The sequence below is a fragment of the Puma concolor genome, chromosome C2 (assembly GCF_028749965.1).
Source record: "Puma concolor isolate L17-30 chromosome C2, mPumCon1.1.hap2, whole genome shotgun sequence".
NCBI lineage: Eukaryota > Metazoa > Chordata > Mammalia > Carnivora > Felidae > Puma > Puma concolor.
The window spans coordinates 156,823,743-156,835,168 of record NC_141675.1 but is presented as its reverse complement, the minus strand read 5'-3'; the positions used below and the strand labels follow the sequence as shown (position 1 = coordinate 156,835,168).

At 53.6% G+C, this 11,426-nt stretch overlaps 1 long non-coding RNA gene across 1 annotated transcript; it reads right to left on the bottom strand.

Moving 5' to 3' along the window:
* Positions 1 to 5,267: 5,267 nt before the first annotated feature.
* LOC147577644 (uncharacterized) lies at positions 5,268 to 7,780 on the bottom strand. The gene is made up of 2 exons (XR_015240485.1): positions 6,914 to 7,780; positions 5,268 to 6,881 (listed from the first exon to the last, which is right to left on the bottom strand). It is a non-coding gene; the product is annotated as an uncharacterized LOC147577644 (long non-coding RNA).
* Between the last annotated feature and the right edge of the window lie 3,646 nt (positions 7,781 to 11,426).

The following is an 11,426-nucleotide window of genomic DNA, read 5'->3' as shown; positions in this document are numbered from 1 at the left end:
TAAGGGGTTCTGCCCAGGCCTCTCTGAAGGTTGAGGTACAGTAGCTCCTGCGTGGGGCGTCCGAGTTGTGAAGGCAGGAGGGATGCTGTATGTGACCTCAGCTGGGAGCCCTTGACCGTGGGGCCAGCGCATTTGAATGGCTAGACATTGTGACTCCATCCTTCCTTAATTACTATTGAATTGTGTTGGGAAATATTTGCTGTCTCACAATCTTTCAGAAGGTCTTGAGTAATCCCAACGGCAGGCAATTAATCAGGGTGGACCATGTGCCTGGCACTGCTCTACCTACCGCATTTCCTGTGTGCTCTCTTTTATCGTCGCAACGACCCTACGAGACAGGAATTATCGTTAGTCCCGTTCCGTAGATAAGGAAACTGAGGTGTGAGAGGAGTGAGTTTCCCAAGCCCACGTGTGGGGCCAGTGGGGCCTTGGGGGTTTCCACTAGGCACGTGGTACCAGCACGAATTCAAGCAACGAACTCACCGCAAAGCCACGCTCGGTGGCATCTGGGTCTAAAGAGACTTTGCTCCACCGGCTTCAACCCATCCGGGACGTATCAGCCATTCAACGTCACGGTCAACTGCTTCCTCCTCTAGAAACGTCTGGTCTCAGTGGAGGCCCCTGTTGGCTGCAGCCAGAGCTTCGTGGGTGGAGCTCTTTCCAGTTTTTTCCCTTGTTTCGGGGGATACGCCTTAGCATCTACGTCATGCCTGACAGCCAGGCCAGAGCGGGAGCCAGCAGAGAAAGTTCCGGCCGGAGCCCTGCTAACCCGCAGGCACAGAGACAGGCAGAAGAACGTGCCACGGCTGAGACGGGCTGCTCCTCCTGGTGGCTTGGGCCCGAAGAATCGAGTGCGGGGTGTGCGTGTCGGGGGCTAGTGAATGAGGGGGCCCGCGCCTGCGCCCACGTGTCGCAGACAGCGCCACGGGGACAGCTCCTTCTCTTGTAGGTTCTTCTGGGTTTGATACGGCTGGATTTTAACATTTTAAAACGTATCATAGAAGATCTACCAACATTACGGGACATTTGGAACAAGGAGTGTCATAAACCAGTTGATGACTTAAATGCCAAGTTGGCCACGAAAACCGTGAGCACTCGTGTCCCTCGTCTAACTGCGGGGGTGGGGGGGGGGGTTCCAGATGCTCGCGGAAGTCTGACTTCTCCACCTCGCACCTGGAGAATCAGCCCGCGGTGGCACAGGAAGTACGAGCCAGGGATGGGGGTGCAAACCTTCACCCCGTCCGTGGCCCTGGAGGAAGTTCCAGGTTACCGGCCTCCGCGTCCAAGGTCCGACTGGCTGCGAGATGCCCCGAAGGGCACCGGGGGGTTGGTGCGTGCGTGTGTGTGTGTGTGTGTGTGTGTGTGTGTGTGTGAGGACCACGCCCTCCAGGCGGGCAGATGCGGATTCCTGGTCAGGGCCCCAGCAGCCGGGAGGCACGGGGTCTCACCAGTGGCACAGAGACAGAGCCATGGCCGACAAGCACAGGGCGTCTGCTGCGTAATCTGAGACACAGGCTTCAGATAGATTACTTTCGGCAACCTACCCGTTGGACCCCCTTCTCCCCACCAGAGGGAAAGCTTGCCGCCATGGTGATGGTTTCTGGCACGACGTTCCCTGCATCCGCACGGGTGGCCGGCTGAGCTGAGGGCGGAGAGCCGCGGCCGGCTGGACTGCTCCTGTGTCACTTCCAGAAACGTCCCAGGTCACCTGTCCCTTCTGGGGTGCCTACGTGCTCTGAATTTTCCCCCAAATTTCTTACTTGCACCCTGGAAGCTCCCACCCTCCTGCTTTCCTTGGTCGGGTGGGGGCAGCGAGGGGGGCTGCAGACGCGCCGAGCTCCCTGGTCTCCCCGTGGTGCCCACGGCGGCCGATAGTGGTTGCCAACACAGTCCTGGAAGCACCGGAGGAAAAGGCAAGAAAGGGGAAGGGACAGAAGCCATCGCTGCCCGAGGGTCCAGAGAGCTCACACCCAGAGGGCCTTCTTTTTTTCTTCTTTTAATCTTTTTAAGATTTATTTAGTTTTGAGACAGAGAGAGAGAGAGAGCTTGAGTGGGGGAGGGACAGAGAGAGAGGGAGACCCAGAAGCTGAACCAGGCTCTGAGCCGTCAGCCCAGAGCCCGCCACGGGGCTCGAACTCACGAACCGCGAGATCATGACCTGAGCCGAAGTCAGACGCTTCACCGACGGAGCCCCCCAGGCGCTCCCAGAGAGCCTTCTTCAAAGGAGACCTAGAAACTTCCCAGGCCTGGCCGCCAGGTGGGGCTCTGGGGAAGGCAGCCCACTCATGCCTCCTGGTCACTGGAAAATTCCAGAATCTTTTCCAGCTCCCGGCAGCTGCCTCCTGGCCTGACCCGAGTGACACATCTCACCTTCCTCCCGGCTTCGTCACCGGGCTGCTGGCTGCCAGACCAGCTTCAGAGCTGTGCACCACAGCCACACCTGCCAGCCCCCACCGTGACTCAGAGCCCGTAGGCGAGATCCCAGCGCCGAGTCCTTTCCATCCCCCAAGGGAGTCGGGCCTGTGGCTGCACTCAGTCCCGGGGCTCCCCGGCTTCAGGCAGAGTCCCTCCGTGGGCCCCTGTAGGGGGGGCTGGGAGGCCCCTTATCTTCCTGGCAGGGGGACTCGGTTGTCCACTCCCACACGCTCTCACACCCCCAGGACGGGAGCCGTCGCCAAGAGCCGTCGCCAATCACCCAGAGGGTGGTTGAGGAAAATAACCTTCAGAATGACTTTAAAACAAATTTGTTTATATTCAAGTTAGTTCACATGCAGTGTAGCCTTGGTTTCAGAGTAGAGCCCAGTGATTCATCTCTTACATAGGACACCCCCCACCCCCACCCAGTGCTCATCCCGACAAGCGCCTCCTTCATGCCTGTCACCCATCTAGCCCGTCCCCCACCCACCTCCCCTCCAGCCACCCACAGTTTGTTCTCTGTATTTCATTCAAAACCACTTATTTCAAGTTCTCTTTGGTTTGGGCGCCTGGGTGGCTCAGTCGGTTAAGTGCCCGACTTTGGCCTCAGGTCAGGATCTCACATTTCGTGGGGTCGAGCCCTGCATGGGGCTCTGTGCTGACAGCTCGGAGCCTGGAGCCTGCTTCGGATTCTGGGTCCCCCTCTCTCTCTGCTTCTCCCCTGCTCATGCTCTGTCTCTCTCAAAGTGATAAACATTAAAAGAAACACATAAATAAAGTTTTCTTTGGTTTACGTGGTCAGAAACGCTATGATTTCAGAATCATTCTTATCGGTCTGCTTTAATTGAAGTTTTTATTTTATTTTATTTTATTTTTTTATTTTATATTTTATATTTTATTTTATTTTTATTTGTTTTATTTTTATTTTATTTTATTTTATTGAGATAATGATAGAATCACATGCCGTCATAGGAAGAGTGCAGAGAGGGGTCTCCTATGAACTGCCCAGTTTTCCCCTAAGGATAACGTTGCAAGACCACAGTCCAGCAGCACAAGCAGGTTATCGACAGTGTTAAGATCCCCTGATCTTATCCAGATTTCTTCCGTCTTTTCTTTTTTTAAAAATGTATTTAATTATTTTGAGAGACAGAGGGAGAGAGACAGTGGAGGGAGGAGGAGGAGGGGAGAGAGAGAGAGAGAGGGGAAGAGAGAGAGAGAATCCCAAGCAGGCTCTGTGCTGACAGTGCAGGGTCTCGAACCCAAGAACCATGAGATCGCGACCCGAGCCGCAATCAAGAGTTGGACGCTCAACGGATTGAGCCGCCCAGGCACCCCCAGACTTGTCCAGTCTTACTGATACGCAGTATGTGTCTCCACGTGTCTCTGTGTATCTTACCGTATGTATCTGCATGGTGTTGTTTGTAATTGTGCATATGTGTGCAGTGAGTGTGCATCTGCCTATGGGGTGTGTGTGTGTAAACGTATACGTATTTGTGTACGCGGTGTGTGTGTGCACGTAGCTCTGGATACTGTGTAGGGCACGTGGGGGTTCGTGTGTCCCCCACCGCAGGGACAATACTGAGCAGCTCCATGGCCACAAAGATCCCCCCATTTATTTACTTTTACTTTTTAAATTTTGTTTTAATGTTTATTTCTGAGACAGAGAGAGACAGAGCACGAGTGGGGGAGGGGCAGAGAGCGAGGGAGACACAGAATCCGAAGCAGGTTCCGGGCTCTGAGCTGTCAGCACGGAGCCCGACGCGGGGCTCGAACTCACGGACCGCGAGATCATGACCTGAGCTGAAGTCGGTCGCTCAACGGACTGAGCCACCCGGGCACCCCAAAGCTCCCCCCATTTAAACCACACTGAACCCCCTCACAAATCCTCCACACGTGCCCTTGTTCTAAGCCCTGGCAAGCCCTGGTCTCCCTCCTGAAGAATGGCTCACGGCTCTCGCGTCGTGGAACCAAACGGCCTGCGTCTCTGAGGTTGCTGGGTGAGACCGTACGTGCACAGTGCGGGCTTTTAAGAAGCTGCACGCTCTCTCCCAGCGTGGCCCCAACGTTTTACATCCCCACCAGGAATGTGGGAGGGCTCCAGTTTTCCCAGCCCTTGTCGGCATCTGGTGCTGCGACAGCTTCTCATTTCAGCCATTCTGGTAGGTGAGTGGTGATATCTGACTACGGTTTTAATCTGTACTCCCCCAGGGGCTGATGAAGACTCAGGCTTTGATCTGAGAACCCTCCTCATCTCCCGTGTAAGTTGATGCGACAGAATTCCCTCTCGGCGCTGCCTTAGCCAGAGTCCCGCACACTTTGATATGTCACGTATTCATTTTCATTCGGTTTGTGCACTTCTAAATTGCTTTTGAAACTTCCTTGTTGACCTAAGGATTATTGAGTGGTGTGTGATTTAACTTCCACATGTTTAGAGATTTCCCTGTCTGCTGTCGATTTCTCGTCTGATCCCGTTATGGTCAGAGAACGTACCCTGTGTGATTTTTTTTAAAAAGTTCTTTTAGATTTGTTGGCAGTTGTCTCACGACCCAGTATGTGGTCCTCCTTGGTGAACGTACGTGGACAAAAACAGTGTGCACCTTGCTATTGTGGGGCTGTGTGTCCTGTAAATACCAGCTGGTCCTGAGAGTGGGGTGTGGCTCCGATCCCCTCGTCTCTGCTGATTCCCTGACCAGTAGTTCTGTGAGTGGCTGGGAGGGCATCTTGGGGTCCCCTATGATAACTGTGGGTAATCTAGTTCCCTTTTCTCCTCTATCAGTGTTTGCTTCATCTGTTGGTGCTGTCTCATCGTAAGAACTAATACATTTTGAAGTCTTAAAATGCAAAATGATGGGGGTTTTTTAATGTTTATTTTTGAGGCAGAGAGAGACAGAGCATGAATGGGGGAGGGGCAGAGAGAGAGGGAGACCCAGGATCCGAAGCAGGCTCCAGGCTCCGAGCTGGCAGCACAGAGCCGGACGCGGGGCTCGAACCCACAGACCGCGAGATCGTGACCTGAGCCGAAGTCGGACGTTCAACCGACGGAGCCACCCCGGCGCCCCTAAAACGCAAAATGATGTTTTAAAGCGACAGAAGTGTCATAAAATTTTCAAGAATGCACATACCACATGTTTTTTTTTTTTTTTTGAGCCACTGTCACCTTCCTCTTCTCGCCATCCTGGGTACCGATTCTGGTCGGGGAGGCCAGGACCTCGGGTCTCAGAAACTGACTTTCCCCTTTGACATGTTTTTGAAATTTGTTTTCATTACCTCCTCATGTGGAAAGACGAAAAACAGGAAGGGCAGACTTTCAAGGCAAGTCTAATCTTTCCGCTGACACGCTTAGGAACCGTGATGCCCCATGATGCCCCCTTTTAGAAGCAGGGATTTAAACATAGAATGTCACTAGGGGTGCCTGGGTGGCTCGGTGGGTGAAGCATCCAACTCGATTTCAGCTCAGGTCGTGATCCTGGGGTCATTAGATCGAGCCCCCTTTTGCGCTCCGGGCTGAGTGTGGAGTCTGCTTAAGATTCTCTCTCCCTCTCTCTGTCCTTTGCCCCTCTCCCCCACTTGCACTCTCTGTCTCTCTCTAAAAAAAGAAACAAAAAAATAGAATGTCACAGAGGACCTTGTGGGTATGAAGCTATTCCCCGCCTCCTGTGTTCAGGGTGAGTTTCACGCGAGACCTCTGGGCTGAGTTTGGCCCCAAGCTCGATAACTCCCTGCCATCTTTCTTGCTATTGAAGAAAGTATCCAAGGATGTGGGGAGAGAGGAAAATATGGGGAGAATCTTGGATGGCTTCTCACTTATATTTTAAAAATAAAGTCACTCCTGTCAACGTTGCTGGTCATACCATAGAGAGGGCTGCTGACCAACCCGCGCTGGCTCACCCTTTACGCGGTCGTGTCTGGGAGTGTGACTGGCACCTGACGTCAGCCGGCTTCCGGGGGCGTCCCAGTGGCTGCCATCGGAGCAGTGAGGCCGCCTTGTGGAGCACAAACATCGCCTGAGGGCGGGCTCCAGCCTTCACCACCTTGGCCTAACCACGGAGCTCAGGCGGTTTCTTCATCTCACCCCTACCCCCCAGAGCCCTCCCCGATCACCCGCCTGGGCTAAATCTTAGGGTTGTCAGGAAGAGGAAACAGGATCCCGGCTGGGGGAGATTGTTTCTGCGGTTTGGTTTTGCATAAACTTCCAGTAACAACTGTAATGATAAAAGTCGTAATGATAAAAACGTTTTTGGTTTTGTCTCCAGCAGGTGTGAGGTTTGCACAGAAGCTGGAACCCTGACAACTAGCTCAGAGGGATGCCAGGCTGTCATCAGGGCCGCTGTGCCCCGCAGGGACATGAGGACCAGGCGAGGACACAACCAACGAGCTAGGACTTGGTCTAAGAGGCACAATCCTTTATGCATCATAATCCAAGCATCACCGTGTGACCAGACCTGCCCGAGCTGTAGGACCCAGCCCTCGGTAACCACGTTTAGAAGAAGCAAATAACCAAGGGAAGATGAATAAAAGGTATAAACAGGAAGTAAAGTTTTTGGGGGATCTTCAGACCAACCCTAGGGCCTTTGTCCAGTAAAAGAGTCTCCCTGTCCATCAGCTGAGACTAGAGGACGCTCTGGCCCCTTCTTTGTTCTGCCTTCATCTCTGGGACGTTTATTTATTTATTTTTTTAATTAAAAAAATATGTTTATTTGTTTTTGAGAGAGAGGGAGAGAGAGACAGAGCATGAGCAGGGAAGGGAGAATCCGAAGCAGGTTCTAGGCTCCGAGCTGTCAGCACAGAGCCCGACGCGGGGCTTGAACTCACGAACCGTGAGATCACGACCGAAGTCGGACGCTCAACCGGCTGAGCCCCCCGGGCGTCTCTATCTCTGGGACTTTTAAATAGCGTAGCACAATGGCCTCAGAACAGAACAGGGACCTGAACTGCCATCACCAGGAAGCTCCCAATAATAGTAATTCACGTGCAATGCCTCTTGTTCCTTGCTCAGCGGGACAAGGGACTGTTCACCAACAGTGCAGGCCAGATGGAAAATCCCCACGTGTGAAATAGAAAACCGACCCGCACGCCTATGTCTGGGGTCGACACGGTTGAAGCTGACCAAAGGGCCGTATCACAGGGCTCCGTTGGGGGCTGGTCGGGGGAATATAGTGGATCCCGGGGACCAGCCAGCACTCTGGTCAGAGAGGTGGAGCACTGAGCCCGAAGAGGCAGATTCCAGCTTGCAGGAAGGAGGAAGGGGTGCCGTCATCACCACATGAGGGGCGGGCCGGGTTCCTCACCACAGGGACGGGGTTGCCGATGGATGGGAGGATGTTCAGAGGCCACACTTCCCCCATATTCCCCGGCACCGGGCAGAGGAACCAGCAGATGAATTCCAGACTCACCTGCTGGGAGAAGCCGGGCTTTGCTCAGCCCTGGGTGGTGCTGAGCCGCGTGGGGGAGGTTCAGCTTGGCACATCCCGGATGCTGGAGGCGCTGGCTTGCTGGTGACAGACTTGGCATTGGCTCCCTCGTCGCTCGCTGCTAGTTTTAAATGCCTAGAAGGGCATGGTTGGGGCCCAATATTGGCTTTTGGAGACTTGATCCACGGAAGGGGGCGCTGAGCCCTGACGTTTCGTCTTGGAGTGCGCAGGGTGGTGACAGGGGGAGTGGGGCCACATCAGGGAGTGCCAGTTGTGCAAAATTGTCAAATTTTGGTTCTTAAACCAGAAGATGGCGGTTGGGTGAATGGACGCCTCCGTCCAGGGCGAGCGGAAATGAACATCGCCTGGGTGGAAGTCGGTGTGCGGTGCTGTGTATCCGGAGCCTTAGGAAGAACACACTCCCAGGCCCAGTAAATGTACTTTGGGGGCTGCCCCAAGGAAACCGTCCAAAGCACAGAAAAAATCATCTCACATGAAGACGTTTGTGAAAGAAATCCCAGTAATCATGAAGAATCGTAAACAACCCAGAATTGACCCATGATGTAAAAATCATCAACGAAGTGTGGGTATGGCGGGTCTGAGGAAGCACCATGGAACCGTCAGCAGCTTACCGTATGGAATTGGCAGTAACATGGAGAATGTTCTGGTCACACCAAAAAGAATACGGCAAAGAGGGTGAAGAACAACTCAGTAGGGAAAAGAAAGGAGAAACAGCAGGGGGCAAGATGGCGAGTCACATCGGGATTCTGCTTTTCCTTGTCATTGAACTGTTTCTGTAATGAGTGTAACCGACTTTATACTCGAAAATACTGTGTTCGTATGAGTCGCATGTAAAGATTTCACTCTCCTCCAAAAGGAAGGAGAGTGTTGCCCTGACCCCACAGTCGGTGAGCCAGTCAAGCGAGGGGTATTGGACCAAGCAGGCCTCACCGTGGGCCACACCCCGATGTGTTTGCCCCAACACCTGCTTCCTGGCACCTTCCCTGAAGTCAAACACAGATCTGGGGCCGGCCTGCAGCGTCTGTTATCTTGGAGATTTCAGCAACCTCACTGAGGGAAGCCACCCTTTCCTGTCCCTCAAGTCCTTGTCTCATCCAGAAAGCCCAAGGCCATGCAGGGCAGGCCAGGGAGATGCAGACTTGGCCGTGAAGGGAACAGAAATGGTGAACACGGGGAGCCTCTACGCTCTCTCCTCCCTGACACGGCCCCGCCCCAGCCACCACCACCCTGCTCGCCGGGAGATGAAACGTCAGGGCTCAACACCCCCTTCCGTGGATCAAGGCTCCAAACACCAAGATTCAGCCCCAACGGTGGCCTCCTCGGAATTAAACTGTTACAGTCATTTTATTTTATTGTTTAATTGATTCATTTATTTCTAAAGTTTATTTACTTATTTGGAGAGAGAGAGCGCAAGAGTAAGCAGGGAAGGGCAGAGAGAGAGGGAGAGAGAATCCCAAGCAGCCTCCACACTCAGCATGGAGCCCGATGTGGGGCTCGATCCCATGAACCGTGAGATAGTGACCTGAGCCGAAACCAAGAGTTGGACGCTCAACCGACTGAGCCACCCAGAGCCCCTGTTACAGTCATTTTAAATTATTTCTTTGACTACTAATTATTGTTCTCACCTCTCCTGTAGTTTTTAGGCATTTACATATGGTCTTCTAAGGTTTTGTGTTCCTATTCTTTGCTTCTGTATCCAGGGGCACTCCAGGGTTTTAAATTCTGACGTGCGTAAGACGCTTATGTCTCACAGTTTCTAAACCTTTGTTCATCCAGTGTACTATAAACTTCATAGTTTTAACATATTTTTAAAAAAATTTTTTTAATGTTTATTTTTTTGAGACAGAGAGAGACAGAGCATGAATGGGGGAGGGTCAGAGAGAGAGAGGGAGACACAGAATCCAAAACAGGCTCCAGGCTCCGAGCTGTCGGCACAGAGCAAGGGCACAGAACAAGCATCGTTCTCCCAGACCCCGCTGTGCAGAAGCACTATGTCCCTTGACGGTTGGGACCGGTCCCTCCAGTCACACCTCCTCCTCTGTCTGCTGTTTTGGAGGCAGGAACAGCAGCCCTCACGGACAATTCAGTGGACCCAGGAGTGTGTTTCTGATTGGAAGCCAGCCTGTCGTGGGCCACAACACTCCAGCCCATGAGGGCTGCGGTCATGGGCATCAGAAGCAACATTTCTTCCAGGAGTCCCGTCCTATAATCATCTGTCACTTGGTGCCCAGATGTGGGCACTTGGGTTGAGAAGGAACCATATACTGCTCTGGTCTAAGGCATTGGCTGACGTATGGGCCACCAGCTGCCCGCTGAGCACATGAGTCCACATTCTGTCAAGGTAACTGCTCCCGCGTGCTGGGCCACGTGGAAAGACAGGCGAATTACTTGCCCATCGTTACATTTCCTTGCCCTACACTGCACTGTTCTGTATCCCACGCCGTGGACTGTGCATTCTGTTAATTCACAAGTGTGGGCCACCGGCAGCTGGAGGCTCAGAGGGAAGGATCGTGCAGACCCGACCATACAGCGTCCGCCTCGGCTGTGCCTACTTCTCAAGACGTCCGGCCTCCCGGCCCCGAGGGTCAGGGCTCTCGCATCACAGCCCCGCCCGCTCCTGTGAGGCGTGTGCTGTTCTGACGTCCTCTCGAAACCGCAATCTTTACTGATAGCCTGGCCGAGGAGCCAGAACAGAACGTTTACATCTAGCATATGTCACCTCCGAAATCCAAACAGGCCCACATGTATTTGTTGGGGTGAGTGGTGCAGGTGCAGAGGTTTATCTCCCCCTTTAGAGAGAAGGCTTCCACTGCCCCACACTCCCAAACACCCCACTAACAGGCCGGGGACCCTGAACTTCTGCGGTTGCGATCTCTGACGCGCGTGGGCTTTCCGAAGGCGTCCTCGGTCCTATGTTCCAAATCCAGCTGACGTAACCTCATGACACCAGTGTAATGGGCCAGCAGGGCGTTTAGCACTGTGTCCAAGGTCTCTCCAGAGTGTTCTGACAGAGCAGGAGAGCTGGCAGGAGCCTCAACCTGCCACACTGTGGGGGTGTATTGTGGCCCGGGCCACACGATAGCAAAATCCTGTGGACTAATTTGTCTAAAGGGAAGGGGGGAAGGGCAGACATTGTCCGGGTCGGTCCCTGCAGATCAGGGGCCGGGTGGCCGGGGGGTGGGGGTGAGGGGGTGCTCCAGGAAAGCTACCCCCTCTGGAGCCTCAGCTGCAATTACATTTATGATACTGTAGGCACAGGGCTTAACAGAGGACGGTCTGGGGGCCAAACGTTGCCTGTGAACCTGCAAACTAAAAACGGTTTCTGTACTTTTTAAGGGTTGCAAAAATAAAGCAAAGAAGATGCACGACCGAGAGCAAAGTAGCCCAGAAGGCCAGGTGTATTTACTGCTGGGTCTTTTGCAAAGAGGGCTGCTGGTCTCGCTGGGCCTGGGGAGGTCCCCAAGGGACCCATAATGGGACAGACTCGGGCCAAGAGTCCATCTCGGGCCTGAAACCCACGGGATCCCTTTTTGGTGACTCACATGAGTTTGGGTCTCGGGGTTAGTGGTGTTCAGAGCT